Genomic DNA, 21,729 nt, shown 5'->3' on the forward strand with positions numbered 1-21,729 from the left:
GATTTTCTCTAATAAAAGGAAGCAAAGCCAACATACGTTATTCTTTGAACGAAACATTATTGAAGAAGTAAATGAATACAAGTACCTCAGGATCAATTTCAACAACAAGCTTAATTGGGAGGATTGTAGAAAGAAGAGAATTTTAGGAGGGTGGAAAGCATTATATGCACTTAAAAACATATGTGGAGAGGCAGAGTTATGAGATTGGGAAACGATTAAAGTGCTTTTTAGACTCCTAGTTCATCCAGTGATATTATATGGGTGTGAATTGTGGGCTAGCAACATCCCTGTTTCAAAATGGAAACAAATTGAGAAAATTCAAAAACGCTTGATCATGAGCAAGTTCAAAATAAAAAGTTTGGTTCCTTATGAGATAATGTTGAGTGAAATAGGAGCAACTCCCATCGAAGCAATTACTATAGTACATCTTATAAGGTATCTAAAAAGAATTGAGCAAATGGGAGTAGGTAGATGTCCAAAAGTTATCTTCAATGAAGGCATGAGTTAAAGAAAGAAATCATGGATGAGACAAAACAACAAATGGATGCAAAAATGAAATATTTACCTCAATGCATGTTCCACAAATAGCAAGGAGTTAAATAATTTTGTTATGGAGAAGTTTCGTAAGCGTATATGGGGAAAAGAGTTGGGTACAAAGAAGAAGTACTATGTTCAGGGATTCAACCCCACTTGTGATCTCCAACAAAAAGAGTACATTGGAGCTAGCATTCCATGGAGAGCAAACATTCTTATTGCTCAACTAAGAATTAACTCACATCAACTTCGGTGCAAAACCATATGGTGGAAGAGACCTAAAGAAGCTTGGGAAGAACGGGTGTGTACTTTTTTCACTTCTTGGGTAGTGGAATCGGAAAAACATTTCATTTTGGAAGGTGATGCTTTCAAAGACATTAGGGACAATTATGATAGTATGCTAGCATAAATTCCTTGGCATTGTCTTTTCAGTGAGGAGACTACTAGAAGGTTGGGTCAACTCATCATTAATTTGAGTAAGAAAATGATTGAATTGCAAAAGGCAAAAAACAGGGAGGCTGGTAGTCCCATAGACTATTTTAAGTTCCGTGGACGTTAAAATATCATTCATTCATTCATATATATTTTAATATAGAAATATTAAATCAACTTAGATCCATCTTAATTCCGAATTTATCAAGTGTTGAGAGCATCAAACCTCTCGAGGTGCAAATTTTCCTCCAGTTTTGCTCTAAAAAATATTTGCATATTGAGAAATTTGATTCCTCTCAACATTCGATTGATCCAAAGTTTTGATAAATCTATACTGTTTTAAACCAATGTTGGAATTGACCAAATGATAAGCTTAACCTTGTTAAATCATACTCCCTTAATGATAAGCTCAACCTCTTTTAATTAAAAAAGGTTAACCTTGTTAAAACATACCCCTTAATGATAAGCTTAAGCTCTTTTAATACCCCTAATGATAAGCTCAACCTCTTTTAACCTTAAAAGAGGTTGAACTTATCATTAAATATGTATGTTTTAACGAAGTTAAAACACAACCTTCCATGCCAATAACTCTAATTTAAGTGATTGGGGTTGTGACTTGTCATCTCATCCGCTCAAGTTCAAATCTTTGAAAATATGCTTTATTCTATAATTTTTTTTTTAATAAATAATTGAATCTTTAATGTCTTAAAAAAACAAACATCCACTTAACCCTTTAAAGTCCACTAGTACAACAGTGAGATATTAATAAGATTAGTCTGAATGCCTCTGTCGACTCCCGTCAACCCCTCCACCAAAATCCTTCCCTTTAAAATTGAATCTAGAAAATTAACTCACATAACTCCCGTCAACCCCTTGACCAAAAAGCCTCCCCTAAAATTGAATTTGGAAAATTAACTCACATAAACAGACTGATTTACACATCATGTTTCAACTATATTACAGTTTTTAGCAGTTTTCATGACTGATTGCCTTTAGAATGGGCGCGAAAAGCCTGGAGAAGAGCACAGATAGCTGCGGGTTCATGGAAGGATCGCAATTCTCTGAGGTAACAATTTTTTTAGCTGTATGGTGTGAAAGACAACATCTTGGTTCAAAGGACATTGCACCGTAGAATATGGAATTCCTATAGTTGTACTTATGTCAAGAATGCTGAAATGAGGGTTACTGATTATGCAAACCGGACACCCCGAGAATAATGTTATACCATTTCCAAACATGAAAGCCGGCTGGGCATTGGATCAATTGCGTAATATTGTCAACAGGTGATACTATCCGCTCAAGTCAGTCTTGTCTATGTATGCCAGCAGATGCGGTATCATTAACTACTCTTTATGAACCGGGTTTTCAATTTTTTAGACTGAATTAACTGTTTTGTATACCTAAATGAATGGCGTCCTAGCTGAATGGCGTCCTAGCTGAATTTTGTGATAGGTCTTACAATTCATGTAAAATGTGTAAATACTAGTGATTCCACGGGGTTTGGAATCTTGATCTCCTGTCTTGGTAATTGTCACCATTAACCATATGTGCCAAGTCATGTGATTCCATGGAGCCTGAACTTTTAACCTCGTGTCGGCCATTGCCTCCAGTTAACCACCACCACCGGCGAGGAGGAGATTGACTGGGCCAAATTTTGGTATTTTTGTTTTAAATCACTGGAGAAAATCCCATTTCGGCCTATGCGAATATATTGATGCCTAATGAGTATCGGGAATCGTTGTACGCTGAAAGTCAAAATCAAACTCAAACTTTAATGTTGGCTTAACGATTACTCTTTGATAATATCTCCTATCAAGCAACTTAGCCAACTACTTTTGGAAGTTCGTTGTCATCTATGGGCAATTTACGAAGTTTTCCAAGGTGAGATGAGAGTGTCAAATAATATTCAGAAATCTCACCTAATAGATTTTAAAGCTTACTCCATTTTGTCACGAGTAAAACGGATGGTAGATTGTTAAAATTGGCAACTAGGGCCAAACTCCACGTGGGTCATTTTATTTATGGCAGCTGATATTTTTCTCGGATTCCTCTCTTTGAGAGGTGTAGGATTGATCTAAAGATCATTCGATTCCGATAAGTATTCATGGAGATATGAATTTAATTGTGTTGTGGAACAATTCATCAAGGTCGGCCAGCAACCAAATAACCCCCACCTGTGCTCAACGTTTTAGTATAAAAGGAGGTGGCTTGATAGTCATTTAGACACACTTCACTCTTGATTTCTTTCCACTTGTTTTGGGTTTTAGTGGCAAGAGAAATCTAGATGATGAAGCCCTAGATGCAGGAGGTAAGGAGATGTTTTGGCCGCAATTTAGAAGAGGATATACTTTGTCCTACATAGAATTATGATGCCCTAACCGCAGTCTAGACTAGAAGTTGAAGACACTGTCTAAGTTATGCACTAATCTGCAATCAAGGAAGGGCTAATGCTGCCCTAAACGAAGTCTTACAGGAAGGGTTAAAGCCACAACTTTGGAGGAGCCATAGCTGATGCAAAACATGCCCTAGCCACAGAGAATAGAAGGACTAATACAACCCTTAGACGCAACAAAGAGGCTAAGACAACGAGGCAGTTTAAGCACTGTTCTAGGGCTCATTGAAGGATATCCGAGCTATGGTTAGAAGGTCGAAGTGCTAAGGGCTAAATGCTATTGTTTTGGACATGACCGAAAGCCACAGTTGCTGTTGTGCTAGGCCACAGGCCATAACACCACAACTAGGCTTGCGTAGGGCTGTAAAGAGCTATCATATGCTCTAAGGCAACAACGTAACAAGGGAGGAGTTCACCTAAAGCATGCCGCAGTCTTTCAAGCAATGTTGCACGAAGCGGGAGCGAAGCGGAAGCGGAAGTGGGAGCGCGGAAGCGTCATTTTCCAAAAATCTAGGAAGCGAAGCGTCCGCGGAAGCGTCTGCTATATATATATATATTTTTTATATTTTTTTGCATTTATACTCAAAACAAACATCCCAAATACCAAATTAATTGTAGAAGACATGAAAACATGCATATTTTTGCATAAATCAAGATAGATATGGCATCCATGATTCCATTGTAGTTACTAGTATGTACAACAATCATCTATATTCTAGCTATTACAAACATACATCAAATTTTTAAGCATATTATAAAACATAAAACATTTAAGCATATTATAAAACATAAAACATAGAGCATATTATGATTTATCTAGCAAGTGAGCAACTGTCAACATTTGTCATGTCCAAAATTCAAATAATAATGTTTACAAAATATGTCACTTGGTCACCGCCAAGCCAAAAAGGTTCAAAATTCAAATTCACAAGTCTACAAGTCTAATGAGTAATCTATGACAAAAAGTAGTAGATTGTGAATATATCTACTAATCTCTCCTCCTTCCACCACGAATAGAACGTGATGGCGGGCCTCCACGTGGTGGCAATGAAGAAGATGGTCCCTGTGTAAGTCGTGGCACTGAAACTGATGAAGAAGAACCCCCTGCTGTTGGTGTTGAACCATGGAACCTAGGAACCAAGGGACCAGATGGGGGTGGGGGTGGTGGCATATCAACACGGTCATCATCATCCTAGAATCGCTCAAAAAATTCATGCAAAAAAAAAAAACACTAGTTAACAAAAAAATTAAAAACATGAATTAGAGAAATGCTTTATAAGGGAAAATTGGAAAATTCATACCACAATGGACATACCTGGATAAGAGCATCCTCTAATTGCTCTAGTCGCAACACTCCATCCTCCAAATTGGGCTCCTCTGGATTCTTGTCCCAAATCAACAAGTCTTTATTAGACTTTGCATCTTCACAGTAATGGGACAACAATCGCAAGTTGTAATGAACATAAACCAAGCTCTCTGCCCGGTCTAAATTCAACCTGTTCCTTTTAACACTGTGGATGAAAGAATAAGAGCTCCAACACCTCTCTGCAGAAGAAGTGTTTACCACCTGTGATAGCACCCGCAATGCCAAACTCTGTAGAAGTGGAGTACCCCCTCCATGCATGTTCCACCACTCAAGAGCAGAAAAAGTCTCTCGATCTTGAATTGCATGCATGCTCCCAAATGGACCAGTGTTGAGCGTATAGTTGCTCACCTGTCTCCGTACCAATGCAGCCTCCTCCTCATCAGGGATTAATTTACTCAATGCAGCCATATATTTTTCGTGAACCTCTCTATCTTGGTGTGGTTTTTTCCTGCTTCCCCCCCCAGGTGCTGGTGTTGAAAGCCATGATGGATGATAGTATTTAGGTGTCAAAACATATGCTAATGCATGCAATGGAATATTTAGCATTTCCCATCGGTTTTGCACCTCTACACGAATATAATTGTACAAGGTGGTATCTCTAGGCTCAACAATGTCTTTAATCTGCCCCAACATGCTATCCATTTGCTCATACACCTCCCCAATTACTGGTCGATCTGAATCTGCAAACTTGATCATGTAATAAATTGGTTTGGTGAATTGCAAAACATATTTAACCTGTGACCAAAAGTAACTGTCAAGAACAGTGTCCTTGACTGCATTAGCACCATCTGTGTCAGTGTTAATTTCATCCCATGTTTCAGCACACACCAGATTAGTTAAAGCTTGTCTCACCCTCACTAGCCGCCTAAAGGTGAGGTAATAACTAGCAAATCTTGTCTTTGCAATTTTAAGCAATTGCAACTTGGAGTAAGTGCCATAGAAGTAGTTTACCCTTGTATGCCCTGTGATGAATTTAATGAGCTGCTTCCCTTTCCTGTAAACCTCAGCAATCCACCCACAATCTTTGTGTTTCACAATATCATGCATCAAAAGGTTCAATGTGTGAACCAGGCACCCAGACCAAAAGATGTGTGGATGAGTACGCTCAATAATTTTTCCTGCTGCCTTACAATTTGCTGCATTATCTGTGATCACTTGAACCACATTATTCGGACCAACATCTTTGATTGATTTCAATAGGAGATCTGCAATGTTTTGTGCAGTTGCACTGATGGAGGAGGAGTCATGACATGCAATAAATACTGCACCACTAGAAGAAACACCAAGAACATTTATCAAATGTTGGTTTCTAATATTTGTCCACCCATCTGATACAATGGATACCCCAGAATCCACCCACTCATGTGTAAAACGTGTCAAAGCTCTTTGAACCTTAGCTTTTTCTCTTTCTAATAACACTGTTCTAGCTTTCTCATAGTTGGGGGCCTTGTATCCTTTTGGGGCTTCATTGATGGCCTTTACCATGTCATGCCAATAGGGAGAGCGAAGCACATTGAATGGTACACCGCAAGCACAAAGAAAACGGACTATCTTTCCATCCACATCATCCCTCCCAGCAACATTAAGGAAATCCCCTATTGTTCTTCTACCTCCAGAGGTTGCAGAAGTACCATGAGGAGATGGGCAACTACCAAATTTAGAGGTTGCACTTGATTCAGAATGAGTTTTTTGTTTCTTGTTTTTTTTTTGTGCAGCCATCTCTATTTGGATGTATTTTCTTCTTTCTTCAGTTGAAATGTTTGGGCAAATTTGTACCCCCACAGAACCCTTTTTTTCATCACTGTCCAGCACCCCACAAAGATGCCTCCTCAGACGGGTATATGAACCCGTATATGGTTTTCCTCCATGACAACCATGAGGGCACACAAATTTGTAAGATCCACCACCCTTTCCCCCATCAAGTTTGGTCACATAGTTCCACAAGGGTGTTGATGTACCTTTCCCATCTTGTGCTTCAGTGTCCCCTTCAAGTTCATCCCCTTCCTCTTCAAACCCTTCCTCCTCATCATACATTGGGTCACTACTATTAGGACCAAGTTCATCCCCTTCCTCTTCCCCTCTATTCCTCACCCTTGCCATCATTAAAACCAAGAGTGGAATGATACATAGAAGCCAAAAGAACACCATCTTGGAATATGGATATAGGTGGTGGACAACCTGTAAATAAAGGAGCAAGTAGAAACAATGGGAAAGAGTAGGAGAGGGAGGAGAAAAATACAATTTTTTTTTCAAAAAAACAAGGGAGTTTGGGGTTTGAACTTACCTCTTTAGCTCTTGTAGATGAAGTCCTCCAAGCTCTTGCTCCAAGCTCCTCCTCCTTCTCCTAGCTCCTCCTTCTTCACTCCTCCAAGCTCTCCTCTCTTCTCTTCTCTTCTCCAACTCTCATAAACTCAAAGTGAGAAAATGAGGAATGAATGGGAGCTTTATGCTTTTCATTCCTCACCTAAACTCACCCTAAACTCACCCTAACCCACCCCCTCATTGCAAGTTAAGTTAACTTTTAAAAAAAATTAAAAAAAATTGAAGTTTCATTCCTTGCCCGAGCGGATTTTTCCGGAAGCGCTCCGAAGCGCTCGTGAAGCGTGCGCTTCCGGGCCCGAAGCGTGGCGCTTCCGGAGGCCCGAAGCGCCCTCCGAAGCGCGCTTCGGGGGCAACGCTTCCTAAAAACCAGGAATCGCTCAAAAAACTAGGAATCGCGCTTCGGCTGGAATCGCGCTTCGGCTGGCGAACGCTTCCGTACGGGACGCGATTCCGGCCTAGGATCCGGGGGGGGGGGCGCTTCCTGCAACTATGCTTTCAAGGACTGTTTGGGGCATGTTGGAGAAGATTAAGGTTACAACAATATGCCATAACTAGTCTGTCACAAACAGTCAACAACAAACAAGGTTGGAGCAACATGGATCAGTTTGATATTGCTGCCTATGTATGAGGGTTGGTAGGACTGCCTTGATGGCCTAAACAGTCCTTGATGAAGGTTGTCCCATCTACCATCCAATGCAGCAAACAAAGACCCTAAACAGTGATCTAATGCAGTCCAGGATAAGATGTGACAGCAAGGTGCAACATGATGTTGAATGCTGCTGCATAATGATGGGCATCATGACAAAGTGTAGTGTAGCATGTTGTGTGCAGCACTTGGTAGCAAAGTGTAGCACAATGATAATAAATGAGATGCAACATGATGGGCATAGTGAGGTACAGTATGAGGCAGCACTAGTGGGTACAACATGATGATGCAGTACAAAGAGGTGCAGTATGATGATAAGGTACAACTTGATGATGCAACATAGGGAGGTGCAGCATGATGATTATGTGCAGCACAGTGAGGTGCAACACAGTGAAGAGCAGCATGGTGATGGAGTCACCTTGGATCAGTAGAAGCAGTATGCTTTCTACTCAACTCAGATCAACTACCTCATATGCTATCTTCTTAGAGAAGATCGCTACTCTTATTTAGATAAGTCAATATGTTGACTTCTGAAGTATATGTACCATCTCTCTCTCTGTTGAATTATTGAAGAACATATAAGAAGAATTGATCAAGGGTTTCCCCACATTGGGGTTTGTCCCTCGCTAGCGCCACATCTTGTGTCCTCTTGTCTTGGCCTGTCTTCTGCGATTTGTGTTTATGTTCTATCTGCAATTGACTATTACGCTGATGTGATTCTTAATTTGGAAAAGATATTGAACTAATTGGAAAAATTGAAATAAATTGCTCTAAGCATAGAAAATACTTAAAATTAACATGGTATTAGAGCTGAGGAGAAGACAAAGCCTAAGCAAGAGTGAAAGAGCAATCACTGAAGATAGTTGGAAAGGACAAAAGACTCAATGGGTTCCTCATCCCTCTTCAAATTCACCAAGGGTGAAGTCGAAGTAGAGAATAATATCAGAGTGGCATAGCGGAAGCATTTGATGGCCTACCTAAAGATGACTCAATGGGAAGTTCAGATCTAAGGGTGGAAGGAAAGGCAGATGCCTTGCTTGCAATAAGTTCGGCCATTATGCAAAGGATTGTCTGAGGTAGGGACACATCACTTGATGATGATAACAATCATTCCAGGGACATCTTCAATGATCGGAGGAATGACAGGCAATGCAGATTGTCAAGGAAATAGCTGACTCTTCAAAGGAAGCAAGGAACCCCAGGTATGAAGAATCAAATGTTGTTTCTGATAAAGATAAAGGAGTGTTATCCTATATTGGCACTCTCCACTACTTCTCCTCCAGTCTCTTTGGGAATCTGGCTTATTGATTGTAGTGCTTCAAGGCACTTCATCAGATAGAAGGAAGCTCTCTCTAATTTGGTAGAGATGGAAACAATCGTGGAGATTATACTTGGAGTCAATGCCACCTATCCCGAAAAGGGTGTAGGGAATGCTACCCTTCAATTGAATAAGGGTAGCACGATTCATTAATAAGAAGTTCTTTATGTACGTGATCTCAAGAAGAACCTGGTGTCCATTTCGGCAATGGAAATCAAAGGTTTCAAGGTGGCATTCATCGATGGAAAGGTACTTGTTTGAAAATGAAATTTTCAAAGATGCTTTTACTCATGGGTTTAGGGTTGGCAATTTGTATCAAGTTGCAGAAAGTCCATTGGGGACCATGTCAGTTGACACATCTCTTCTATAGCACTGAAGGTTTGCCTATTATGGGGCCCTACCTGATGTGAGTTAAATGGTGACTGGGATGCCTGAATTCAAGAAGAGCATGAAGGTACATGTTCGAGATGTACCGAAAGAAAATATTACAAGGGGACCATTCCCCTCATGTAACAAATCCATAGATTTGGAACCCGAGGGGTTTGAGATTCATGATTAAGAATCTCATGTATGCAGGTTGAAGAAAGCTCTCTATGATTTAGAGTTAACACCCCGGGCTTGATATGAGAGGATTGATAGTTGTCTGATGAAGTTGAGATTCACTAGGAGTGAATCCGATCCAAACCATTGCTTGAAGGTTGTGGATGATAGACCTCTCATACTGGCACCTTATGAGGACGACCTCTTTTTGACAGGTGCAGACCCTCTCATTTGCAAAAGAAAGAGGGAGTTGGATTCCAGATTTGGAATGGTAAACTGCAAGTCCGTGACTACCTCGATGGAGCTTAACTTTCAGAAGTTGTGGTAGTGATGCTGGACCTGATTTGGGAAATGCCTCTAAGTTTCATAAACTCATACTGGCATTGATGTTCTTGGTGAACTCCCGTCTGGATATATGTTTTGCAGTTAGCATGTTGAGATCATATATGGTTGAGCCTCATTGGATTGGTGCACAAGAATCTTCTGAGATATCTTCGGGGCACAATCTCTCATGGAGTGAGATACACTACCGGAAATGTGAAGCTACATGATTATTCGAATGCTGACTGGGCAGGCATTGTGGAGGATCGCAAGAGCACTTATGGGTGCTGGTTCTCTTTGGGTTTTGCTTAGATATCCTGGATGAGCTGGAAGCAGAAGTTGGTTGCTTTGATCGCCACTAAGACCGAATACATAGTTATGAGTATGACTTTGTGTGAAGCTGCTTGGTTGAGGAAGCTCTTCAATGAGCTGTTTGGACACATGCTGGATACCATTGTGATATTCTGTGACAACCAAAGGGGGATTCGATTACTGAGGAATCCCGTGTTCTATGATCGCTCCAAGCATATAGACATCAGTTACCACTTTATCTGGGATATGGTACATCGATGAGCAAAAAGGCTCCATCGCATTGGGATTGATGTGCAGGTCGCTACATTTTGTCGAAGCCCCGAGAAAGGTCAAATTTGTGACTTTTCGAGAATGACTAGGAGTCGTGGAGAGACTCTCTCCTAAGGGTCCTATATGATATGGACATTGAGCTCTGGGAGATCCGGGGGGCTTGGGGGTACATCTTTGAGCGATGAGCAACCATAGGGTAAATGGTTCAGCCTTCCCCTACTGGTCTGTTATGTAAGGCAGGATGAATGGTTCATCCTTCTCCTGCCGAGACACAGTCATAGGGTGAGTGGTTCAGCCTTCCCTTATTGATCTGTTGTGTACAGGGTGAGTGGTTCAGCCTTCCCTTATTGATCTGTTGTGTACAGGGTGAGTGGTTCAGCCTTCCCCTGGGATACCCCTTGTGACATGTAGGTAGGATGAGTGGTTCATCCTTCTCCTGCTGAGACATCCTATCCATGCAATCTGGGACTCATGGGAAGTACCTCTCATCTTGCCAGTGAGCAGGGAAATGAGGATAGGGACCATAGTAGTACCAATGGACGCATCGTGTTACTACCGTACTCCCTATGCTAGGATGATATTGATCTGGGATCAATGAAACTGAGTTCGGGTCAGTGGTTTGAGACACTCTCTTTTGATATTGATCTGGGATCAATGAAACTGAGTTCGGGTCAGTGGTTTGAGACACTCTCTTTTGATATTGATCTGGGATTAATGAAACTGACTTCGGGTCAGTAAGAGTGATATAACTTACTCTCTTTTGGAATTGATTTGGGATCAATAAGAGTGGTATGACACACTCTCTTCATATGGGACTGACTTCGGGTCAGTAGAGAATGGTATGAGACATTCTTGATCAATTCTTCTTCTTCATGGTTCAGCAGGGCAAAGCAGTGCAGGGCACTAATGGCAGAGATACCACAGTCTGGCAGATGGATTAGCAGATGGAGTTCTCCCGAGTTAAGAGGGAGTGTTAAAATTGGAAACTAGGGTCAAACTCCATGTGGGTCATCTTATTTATGGCAACTGATATTTTTCTTGGATTCCTCTCATCGAGAGGTGTAGGATTGATCTAAAGATCATCCGATTGTGATAAATATTCATGGAGATATGAATTTAATTGTGTTATGGAACAATTCGTCAAGGTCGGTCAGTAACCAAATAACCCCACTTGTGCTCAACGTTTTAGTATAAAAGGAGGTGGCTTGATAGTCATTTAGACACACTTCACTCTTGATTTCTCTCCACTTGTTTTGGGTTTTAGTGTCAAGAGAAATCTAGATGATGAAGCCTTAGACGCAGGAGGTAAGGAGATGTTTTGGCCGCAGTTAAGAAGAGGATATACACTGTCCTAAATAGAAGTATGATGCCCTAACCGCAGTCTAGACTAGGAGTTGAAGCCGCTGTCTAAGTTATGCACTAATCCGCAATCAAGGAAGGGCTAACACTGCCCTAAATGAAGTCTTACAGGAAGGGTTAAAGCCGCAGCTTTGGAGGAGTCATAGCTGATGCAAAACATGCCCTAGCCGCAAAGAATAGAAGGACTAACACAACCCTTAGACGCAGTGAAGAGGCTAAGACAGCGAGGCAGTTTAAGGACTGTTCTAGGGCTCATTGAAGGATATCCGAGCTATGGTTAGAAGGCCGAAGTGCTAAGGGCTAAACGCTGTTGCGTTGGACATGACCGAAAGCCACAGTTGCTGTTGTGCTAGGCCGCTGGCCATAGTATCACAACTGGGCTTGCGTAGGGCTGTAAAGAGCTGTCATATGCCCTAAGGCAGCAATGTAGCAAGGGAGGAGTTCACCTAAAGCATGCCACAGTCTTTCAAGGGTTGTTTGGGGTATGTTGGAGAAGATTAAGGCTATAGCAATGTGCCCTAACTAGTCTGTCACAAACAGTGAACAACAAACAAGGTTGGAGCAACATGGATCAGTTTGATGTTGCTGCCTATGTATGAGGGTTGGTAGGACTGTCTTGATGGCCTAAACATTGCTTTATGAAGGTTGTCCCATCTACCATCCAATGCAGCAAACAAAGACCCTAAACAGTGATCTAATGCAGTCCATGATAAGATGTGACAACAAGGTGCAACATGATGTTGAATGCTGCTACATAATGATGGGCATCGTGACGAAATGTAGTGTAGCATGTTGTGTGCAGCACTTGGTAACAAAGTGTACAGTGATAATAAATGAGATGCAGCGTGATGGGCACAGGTACAGTATGAGGCAGCACTGGTGGGTACAACATGATGATGCAGTACAGGGAGGTGCAACATGATGATAAGGTACAACTTGATGGTGCAACACAAGGAGGTGCAACATGATGATTGGGTGCAGCGCAGTGAGGTGCAACACAATGAAGCGCAGCATGGTGATGGAGTCACCTTGGATCAGTGGAAGCAGTATGCCTTTTACTCAGCTCAAATCAACTACCTCATATGCTATCTTCTTAGGGAAGATCTCTGCTCTTATTTAGATAAGTCAATATGTTGACTTCTGATGTATATGTACCATCTCTCTCTCTGCCGAACTATTGAAGAACATATAAGAAGAATTGATCAAGGGTTTCTTCCCCACATTGGGGTTTGTCCCTGGCTAGCGCCTTCTTCCCACATTGGGGTTTGTCCCTCTCGACAACCCTTATTGAGCCTTCTTCCTTGAGCTGCAGGTCTTATTGGCCTTGATCCCTTCACCCAAGCCCCTTTTCTCCTTTGTCGTGAGTCCTAGAAGGCTAATCTCCCTTGTGGCAACCTCTAAGAGGTCTCTCCCTACCTTGTCGTAGGCCTACAAGGCCTATAACCCTCATCGCTGCCTTTTCTTGGCCCTAGTCTATCGTCCCTCCTTTTCATATCTTGATAAACATTGGTATTTTGGGACTGACATTTTGTTTTGCAGTGCATTTTGGAGTTAAATTTTGTGGTTGTAGGTGGATAAACTCATTGGAAGAATTCTAAGAGCCCAACTAGTCACCAACAAGGCGATTAGGCCTAGTGGTTTGCCTCTCAAACCCTCTCTTTCTCATCATTGTTTTATTGCAGGCTTAAGAATACATAACAATGACATAAGAAGTAATTGACTGTCATCTTATCTCTTTGGAAAGTCACTAGCATTATTGGGCATTCACTATTAGCATTCCTTGCACTTTTGGTAATGGCCTTGCAGTTGGCAAAGTAGTTTTCTTGCTGCTGTGATCATTGGTCTCTTGCACCATTGCATTCATAAGTATTCACTGTTAGCAATTTCATCTAATTGATAAGATATATGTGCATTCATTAAGTCAATACTCTCAATAAGAAGATTAATGATCTAAAAGATAATTGGATTGAATTTGTTACATAAGATAAACTTGCTGCTCTCATAGGTTTGCTCTTGCTCTTTTAATATCATAAGCACCAATTAAAGAATAATATCATTGAGCATTTCATCATTTTTAAAGTTTTAATTGCAATTGGTGAATGTTTTCCTTTCATTGACATTGAAAAGCATTAGCACATTGTTTTGTCTAAAGGATTGCTAGCATTTTGCGACATTGGTTTCGTTGGAATACTCTTGCTTGTCATTGCTATCTTTTCCTAAAAAATTGGCTATTGGATAAGTGTTTACATTGATTTTCATTATCTTGAGCATAAGTGCACTAACATATTGTTTTGCGAGTAAGCTTCACATCTAAGAATCATAATCTTGCAATATTGTAACTCAATCTTAAAGCACTTGATTGATCTTCATATTGTGACAAGAGTAATCTTGAAGTAATAAGTAATCTCAAGAATTGCTCATTGTATTGATATCTTGTCTAATTGGCACATTAACATTAGACATTAGACTTGTATGGTTATTTGATTAATGAATTGTCCATTGTGAGATTGTTAATCTTGAATTGCTTTACACTTTTTACTTTTCATTGCATAATCTAATTCAAAGAGTTCATTAAGCACCGCTTTTGGTGAAAATTGTCTTTGCAATACTTAAGTACTTTCCCTTGTTGCTCTAAATCTAATATTATTTGTCTCAAAGTACTTAAGACATTTAAGAATCTCACCTAAGGCTAATCACTCATTTTGCAATTGCATTTTAGGACTAGTATTGCATTAATTAATCAACTTCCAAGCATAAGTGTTAAATTTGGCAACTAGGGCCAAAATCCACCTTGGACAACTCATATGATGGCACTGATATTTTTATTGGATTCCTCTTTCCAAGAGGTGTAGGATTGATCTAAAGATCATCTCATTCTGACATGTATAAATGGAATTATGAATTTATTTCTATTATGGACAAATTGTCAAGGTTAGCCAGCAAACTTATGTAGGCTCAAAAGCCCAAAAGTCATGTATTTTCATCCTCAACGTTGCATATAAATAGAAGGAGCATCTACCTCATTTGGACACTCATCATCACTCACATATCTCTCTCTCTCCTCATCTGATTGGGTCGTACAAATTTCTGGGCAACTTCTCTCCTCCACACGTGCGAAGGGCTAACTGTACTTTTCTGTTTTCTGCGTTGACCAAGTTGCAGCAAGTTTGACTAACATTGACTAGGCAACAGTTGACCTTGTTTGACTGTGTTTTTCTTGGGAGAAATTCTGTTTGGGCAGGTCGCATTTCTTGGCACAATTTCGAGGTTTCTTGGGTTGTTTGACCAACGTTGACTGCGGGTTTGACTCTGCGTTGACCGAGTTTGACTGACTTTTTCTAGACTATTTTGGGCTAATTCAGACTGTTCTTGAAGGCCGAATTGACTGGGTTTGATCGAGCTGATTTGGAGGAGTAATTCTGTTGATTTGACCATCATTGTCTTTCTAGTTAGGGCATCCTATTGACTGCAGTTATACTGGAGAGATTTGACTGTGTTTGGGCAAGTGAATTTTGTATATTGTACTCTCTCTCTGTGCTGAACTTTTGAAGAATAATAAGAAGACTTGATAAAAGGGTTTCCCCACATTGGGGTTTTTCCCTGGCATCTGCCAAATATTGTGTCTTGTTGTCTTAGCTTGTCTTCTGCTTTTTATTTATGTTCTATCTGCATTTACTGTCATGTTAATGTGATTGCTAATCTGGAAATTAATATTGGGCTAATAAGAAAAAGTGAAGTAAATTGCTCATAAGCATAAAACATACCATTGTTATCTAAAATTAACATGGTATTAGAGTTGAGGTGAAGAGAAAGCCCAAGCAAGAGTGAAAGGAGCAATCATTGAGATTGGTTAGACAAGGATAAGATTCAATGGCCTCCGCATCTTACTTCAAACCCGATAACAAGCTCAATGATAAGTCTGATTATCATGCATGGAAGATGTCTCTTGATTTGACTTTGGTAGAGCAGGATGTTATGGACTATGTGCAGGGAAAGATTATTGAACCTCCTTCAAATGCACCGGTTGCTGCTAGGACAAAGTACAAGAAATGTGAAGTCAAAGCAAAGAAGATCATCAGAGATTCTATTAACAAGCATTTGGTAACTTTTGGTTGCATACATCTCCGATTTGAACACGTTTAAGGAAATGTATGACAGGTTGGTTGGCATGTTCAAAGTTAGCGATGCAAGTCGAGTCCTCTTTCTCAAAAACAAGTTGAAGGACATAAAGAAGGGAAGAGGTGAAGATATCCAATCCTACTTCATGAGGATTACCAAGGTAAAAGATCTTCTTTCAATTGGAGAAGTTATTGCTGATAGGGAGCTCACTCTCATTGCCCTTGGAGGTCTCCCTTGTGAATGGTATGTGTCCAACACTACTATCCTCAACAATGACAGGATTCCAGGTTTTGATGAATTGTTGACTAGATGTACTCAAGAAGAGACAATGATGATGGAGAGAGACATGTCTTCAAATAGGAATGAACTCACTACATTCTCCGCCCATGCTAAAAAGAACAATGCAGGTTCAAAGAAGCAATGTCAAGGAAGGCCGACATTCAAAGATGGAAGGAAGGGAAGATGCTTCATTTGTAACAGGTTTGACCACTATGCTAGGGAGTGTCCTAAATTTCAATGTTGCACAAAGCGGGAACAAAACGGGAACGTTTTTTGGAAGCGGGGTGTTACACAATAATTTGTCACTACCTCCACCCCAGTCCTTCTACTGTGTCATGTGTCCAGTAAAACATGCTCATATTGAACAAGTGCTCTCTTATGTTGCCAATTGACCCACTTTTCCTAAGTTTTCTACCTCGTCGCGAGAATCCACTTAATATACGCGACGGACCTTTGTCATAAACAGTCCAGTAGCGCCCCCGTCGCAGGAGTACATCTGTTTCCCGCGACGGTCGGATTTCATGCCCCGGCGCGAGGCTATTTGCTATATTTAGCGACGGTTTGACTAAATACATTGCCTACTAGCGATGTCGGCGCTAAAGCTTAGTTATGAACTAGCGACGATCCAGATTGGGCGAATTCGTTTCAACAGTCGGCCTTCTGGATGTCTCTGGACCTGGTTGTTGGGTCAAATTGGGTCGCCCTCCTCCCTCTGGCATGGTAGTTCCGTCTTTTGTGCTGCTTGCGCTGAGGATAAGCTCCCTCTCCCTCGTCTCATGGAGGCTCCTCCTATAAAATCACTCACCATTGTTATAATCTGCTAGTTCCTTAGTTGCTAGTTTTTTTGGTTGTACAGTGCTGTTGCTGCTTTTGAGTTTGATAGGTAGTTGGTGTGTGTGTGATAAGTGTGGGATTGCTTTATAGTTTGCAAGAAGGTGTGGAGTGCCCTTAACCTTGTGTAAAGCTTGTGAATGGGAGAGAGAGAGAGAGGTATATTGCTATTTGGGAGACCATCTTTGAGAGTGAATGCTTGAAGAAACGCATTGGTTGGACCCTCTGAGAAGGCTTGCAACGTCAAGACTTGGTTGTAAGCTTTGCTCTTGATTTATTATTAATACAATCAATGATGATTTCCTATGTCTTGTATGTAATTTACTTGATAGCTCATGACTTCTTGACTTTATGAGTAAATAGATCATTGTTGTTTCTCGGTTACGTGCTTTGTTGTTTCTTTGTGGTGTTTCAGGTTGATCGCTCGTTAAGGAGAAGGAAATGGAAGCTGGAGCAGCGCAACGGAACTTCATCGACCACCGGTTTGAGGTAGGCCTCCAACGATGACTATTTAAGGGAATTAATTATTGTTTTGTCCTTGTTGTGACTAGACCCACTCTAGGGCTAGAGGGGTTGCCTCTGTCCGCAGAGGGAACACTTTCCTGCATCACAAGCTGGCGACTCTGCTAGGGAGTCCTTTGTAGGTTTCTTCTTTTGTTTGCTCTTGTTTTGGTTTTGATTTGGTGTCTTTTGAATTTTGGGGATAAACTATCAGTCTTTTAGGTTACCTGGGTTGATCTGGGAAATCCCTCTATTGTCTGAAGGATTCACTGGTTTTTGTTTGGGAGTTTCTTGTTCGTCTGTCATTGTTTCTAAGATCGTCGCTGAAAATAGTTTAACAGTTGCGTCGATGTCGCCTTGTCTCTCTTACAAAGTCCTGTGCATCGCTGAATCCCGTCGTACAGTCGCGACGACTCCTGAAATCGTCCCGTTGCGGAATAGACGTGTACTCTCGCGACGACGTCGCTCTGTTGCTACAGCTAGTGGCTGATCGTCTCTAGTTGCTTGTGTAAAGCCCGCGACGATTCCTGTAGAATTGTTTTTTCAATTCTACCTCTTGAATTTACTAGTCTTGTTGATCCCTTGCTTTCTTTCTCTTGCTCAATAGCTTGTTTTTGACTATTTATAGTTAAGGCACTCTTTCTTTGGCTTTATTGAATGAATCTTGCATTTTTGGCTGTGTGACCTAGTTTGTTCTTTCAAATTCTTGAATTAATTGGCTTGGTTGCTGGTTTGCCTAAGGTTCATTTGCAACTTTCTTGTTGGTTTGTTTGAGCCTTCTCCATTGCTTGTTTTTGGTTGATTTTTAGTGACGATTATTGAACCAATCTTTGGTATTGATTCAATTTCTTTTCACTACCGAACATAGATCACAATTGTTTGGATCGACCAGTTTTTCCACGCTTGCTTGTTTGTTTCTTTTAAATTTAAAACAATCAAAATCAAAAGACTGCATTCATTTAGTATACGAAAGTGAAAGTGTATTTGCATTTCAAGTTTGCATATTGGAAAGCAAATGATAAAATCCATCATCAGTAGTATTCATGCACTGTAGGGTTGATGTGTTTTTGCATTGTGTCTCTTGGCTTATCTTGGTTTTCTTGGCTTGGGAATGATCTCTCTACCCTCCTATAGGTAGGTGTTCATTGAAGTAAAAGGATGTTTCACTCATTCTAGCTGCATCCTAGGTTTTGTTGTATACATACGGTAAGGCCTGAAAACTGAAACATAATTCAAGATCAACTCTAAAATGAACTGAATGAACTTAACAACGCATTGGAACATAACGCACACTATTTAGAGGTCTAGGCTAGAGACGTGCTTTGGCGTCGTTAAACCTAGTCACTATTGTTTTCAATCAAGGTTGGGTGATTCTTCCTTCTGTGACTCAATAGCGGTCTAGTACGGATTGTGCTTCCAGTACTGTCAAGTATATGTTGGGAGACCCCACTAGGTTATCATCCTATACCCCTAGGAAGCCGTATCTGCCGCCTTGCAAATCGTAACGCACCGAACACAGCATTCGGGAAGATTGACTGTCGTACGGAAAGTCCTTGGTTTTCATATGATCGCCAAAGTGTATATGCAGTTTTACGGGATGTTTGGTAAACCTTTTGCCTAGTTCTCCAGAGTAGTCACTTTCTTTCATTTTCAGACTCCTTAAAAGAAAAGGTCCATCTGAGCACTTGTCCTTTTAGGCTCATTAAGCCTCGAAAGAGATAGAGTCACCTTTTCATCCTTTTCTCGACTCTTGAAACATGAAAATGTCAAGTTTTGTTCCTATGTCATAAAAATTTACTGCCCACGAAATATTCTTGGTAACAGTTCAAGTTCTTAGTTGTGATAAGAGTGTTTCTCAGGCTCGTTCTCGATGGCAACAGTCCCCGAGTCTACCGGCCAAGGTCTTCCCCCAAATGGGAACCCTGATCCGCTTCCTTCTTTTGGAAATGCCGGTGCTCCGTATATGGCAACATTGTCCTTGCCCGGGTTAACCATTGGTCTGCCCGTTTGGTTGTTTTCGACCTTGGTGGTCCCGAGCGTCATGACTCCTTCGTTTGAATCGTGACACGTTGATTCCAAGGTTGAGCCTGTGCCTTCTTCCCCTATTTCTTCACCTTCATCTCCTCCTTCGCCTGGTGAAAGTTTCACATCTAGTAACCAGGAGACTAAGAAGAAGAAGAAGTTCGATAAACGCGAGGCCACCTATGCAGCTACTGCTCCGAGTACGTCTCAGGTCAGACCACCTTCTGCTCCTCCGCGGAAGGTTAAGTTTCCTTGTAAATTGTGCAAGGGTGACCATCTTCGTGATTATCCTGGCATTGCTAGGATCTTAGAAGTATGTTCTCGCGATCCGGCTTGTCCCTCATCGTCCTCTGAAGCTCATCACGATGCTACCCTATCGACTAGCAGTGGTACCAAGAAAGGGAAGATTCGATTCCCCTGTAGACTGTGTGAGGGCAATTCACCTTTGTCCGCTCATGGATAAAGCTTCCTTTGTTTTGGAAAGTCTTATAGCTTTTTCACCCCAACTTCCCGTTGGTTATCAAAGGCTCTCTTCAGACCCTCTCCCGATTGACAAAGAGATTAACTTAGATTCTTCTCTTGTCCACCCTTCTCTTCCTGAACCTGGCTATGCTCAGCCTGTTCCTGACCAACCATTTGTCGGAAAGAGTGTCGACTTGGGTTCACCACCTTTTGATCACTCTGCTTCGGAAGAGCGTCATGCTCATGTTCTTCTCGTTTCATCAGATTCTCTTGAGTCCGAGAATGACCCTCCTATCCCTGCTGATCACGAGAGTCCTTCTTTGGTTCCTGTAGAGCATGGGGGCAATCATATGATACCCCCACCAAGTAGTTCGGTCGTTTCCTTCGACTGGAGTCACTTGACTGCTCTCTGCCTTCCATCCTATGTGCCTTTTTAGATTACAGTATATGCCTATGATAAGACAGTACCTGGCACTGTCTTGGATGAGGGTGCGTCGGTTAGCCTCATGCCTTCCACTACTTGGCAAGCTTTGGGCTCCCCACAGCTTGTGCAAGTCACACAGAATCTGTTGGCGTTTGACGGAGGAACCAGTCAACCTTTAGGGATCCTCCCGAAGCTTCTTGTTAATTTGGGGGGCAAAACTATCTATATAGACGTCATGGTTGTCCAAAGTGCTTTAGATTTCAGTCTTCTCTTTGGCCATGACTATGTTTACGCCATGGGGGCCCTCGTCTCTTCACTTTTCCGTGTGGCTTGTTTTCCACACGACGGAAGAATGGTGACCATAGATCAATTATCATTCTTTAGTCCCCCGGTGCCTCCTGCGCAACTGTCATCCCCTCTCGGTTCTTGCTCGCAAGCAGTGCCTTCCTTGCCACAGGTCAATTATGTGGCTACCCGTTCCGTCTCTGCCTCTGCTGATGGTTATGCGGATGGTCTCGTACATCATGTACTGGGGGCATTGGAACCTGATCTGTCTTTGGTGCCTAATGACATGTGTTCCTCCAAGAGCGTGGTTCTTCCATCCAGTGAAGATCTCTTGGGCGTCATGTTTTCGTATGGCCCATGAACAGGAGTTACGAGGATAGTTTGTTCCTGTCTCAACCTCGTTAAAAAATGAAAACAGGGGTGATGAGCATAGTTCCTGACCTTGTGTCAAGCTCGTTAATAAATGCAACAAGGAGTCTTGAGGAAAGTTCTTGATCTTATGTCAACCTCGTTAAAAAATGAAACAAGGGGTGTGGAGCATAGTTTGTCCCTATGTCAAGCTCGTTAAAAAATGAAATAAGGAGTGTTGAGGAAAGTTCTTGATCTTGTGTCAACCTCGTTAACAAATGAAGCAAAGGTTATGAGGATGGTTCTTTTACTGTGCCAACCTCGTTAAAAAATGAAACAACTCCCTTTTCAAATCGAGTCTTTGATTAAGATCTCTTAAAATCCAAGTCGAGTCTTTCCAAGATCTCGAAAGTGAACCTTCATTCCATTCACCTCGTTGAATGCAATGAAGCTTGGGGGGCATGTACCTCGATTTGCGTCATTATGCTGGGGGCATGCAAACTCATAACAAGCATAGTTTTTCGTTTCAAGCTTGTGTAAACATGAAACCGAATCCAAGCAGAGTTCTCCATGGTTCAAGCTTGTGTAAAAATGAACCCATACCCGATTTACACCTCGTGATTGTTGTTTTTATCCACTAAATTCT

The 21,729-nt window shown here is 41.4% G+C and overlaps 1 long non-coding RNA gene across 3 annotated transcripts in view; it reads left to right on the forward strand.

Annotated features, from left to right (window-relative positions):
- Positions 1 to 1,732: 1,732 nt before the first annotated feature.
- LOC149180474 (uncharacterized) overlaps positions 1,733 to 21,729 on the forward strand; it is a 98,965-nt gene continuing 78,968 nt past the window's right edge. For 2 of the 3 annotated variants that reach the window (XR_016256930.1, XR_016256931.1), the window contains exon 1: positions 1,733 to 2,032. This is a non-coding gene — a long non-coding RNA (uncharacterized LOC149180474). Of the gene's footprint in view, positions 2,250 to 21,729 lie in introns of all 3 variants that reach the window. The other variant, XR_016256932.1, reaches the window with a different exon arrangement.

The sequence above is a fragment of the Pinus tabuliformis genome, chromosome 3_2 (assembly GCF_031772625.1).
Source record: "Pinus tabuliformis cultivar Carrire ecotype Pingquan chromosome 3_2, CPIR1, whole genome shotgun sequence".
Taxonomy (NCBI): Eukaryota; Viridiplantae; Streptophyta; class Pinopsida; order Pinales; family Pinaceae; genus Pinus; species Pinus tabuliformis.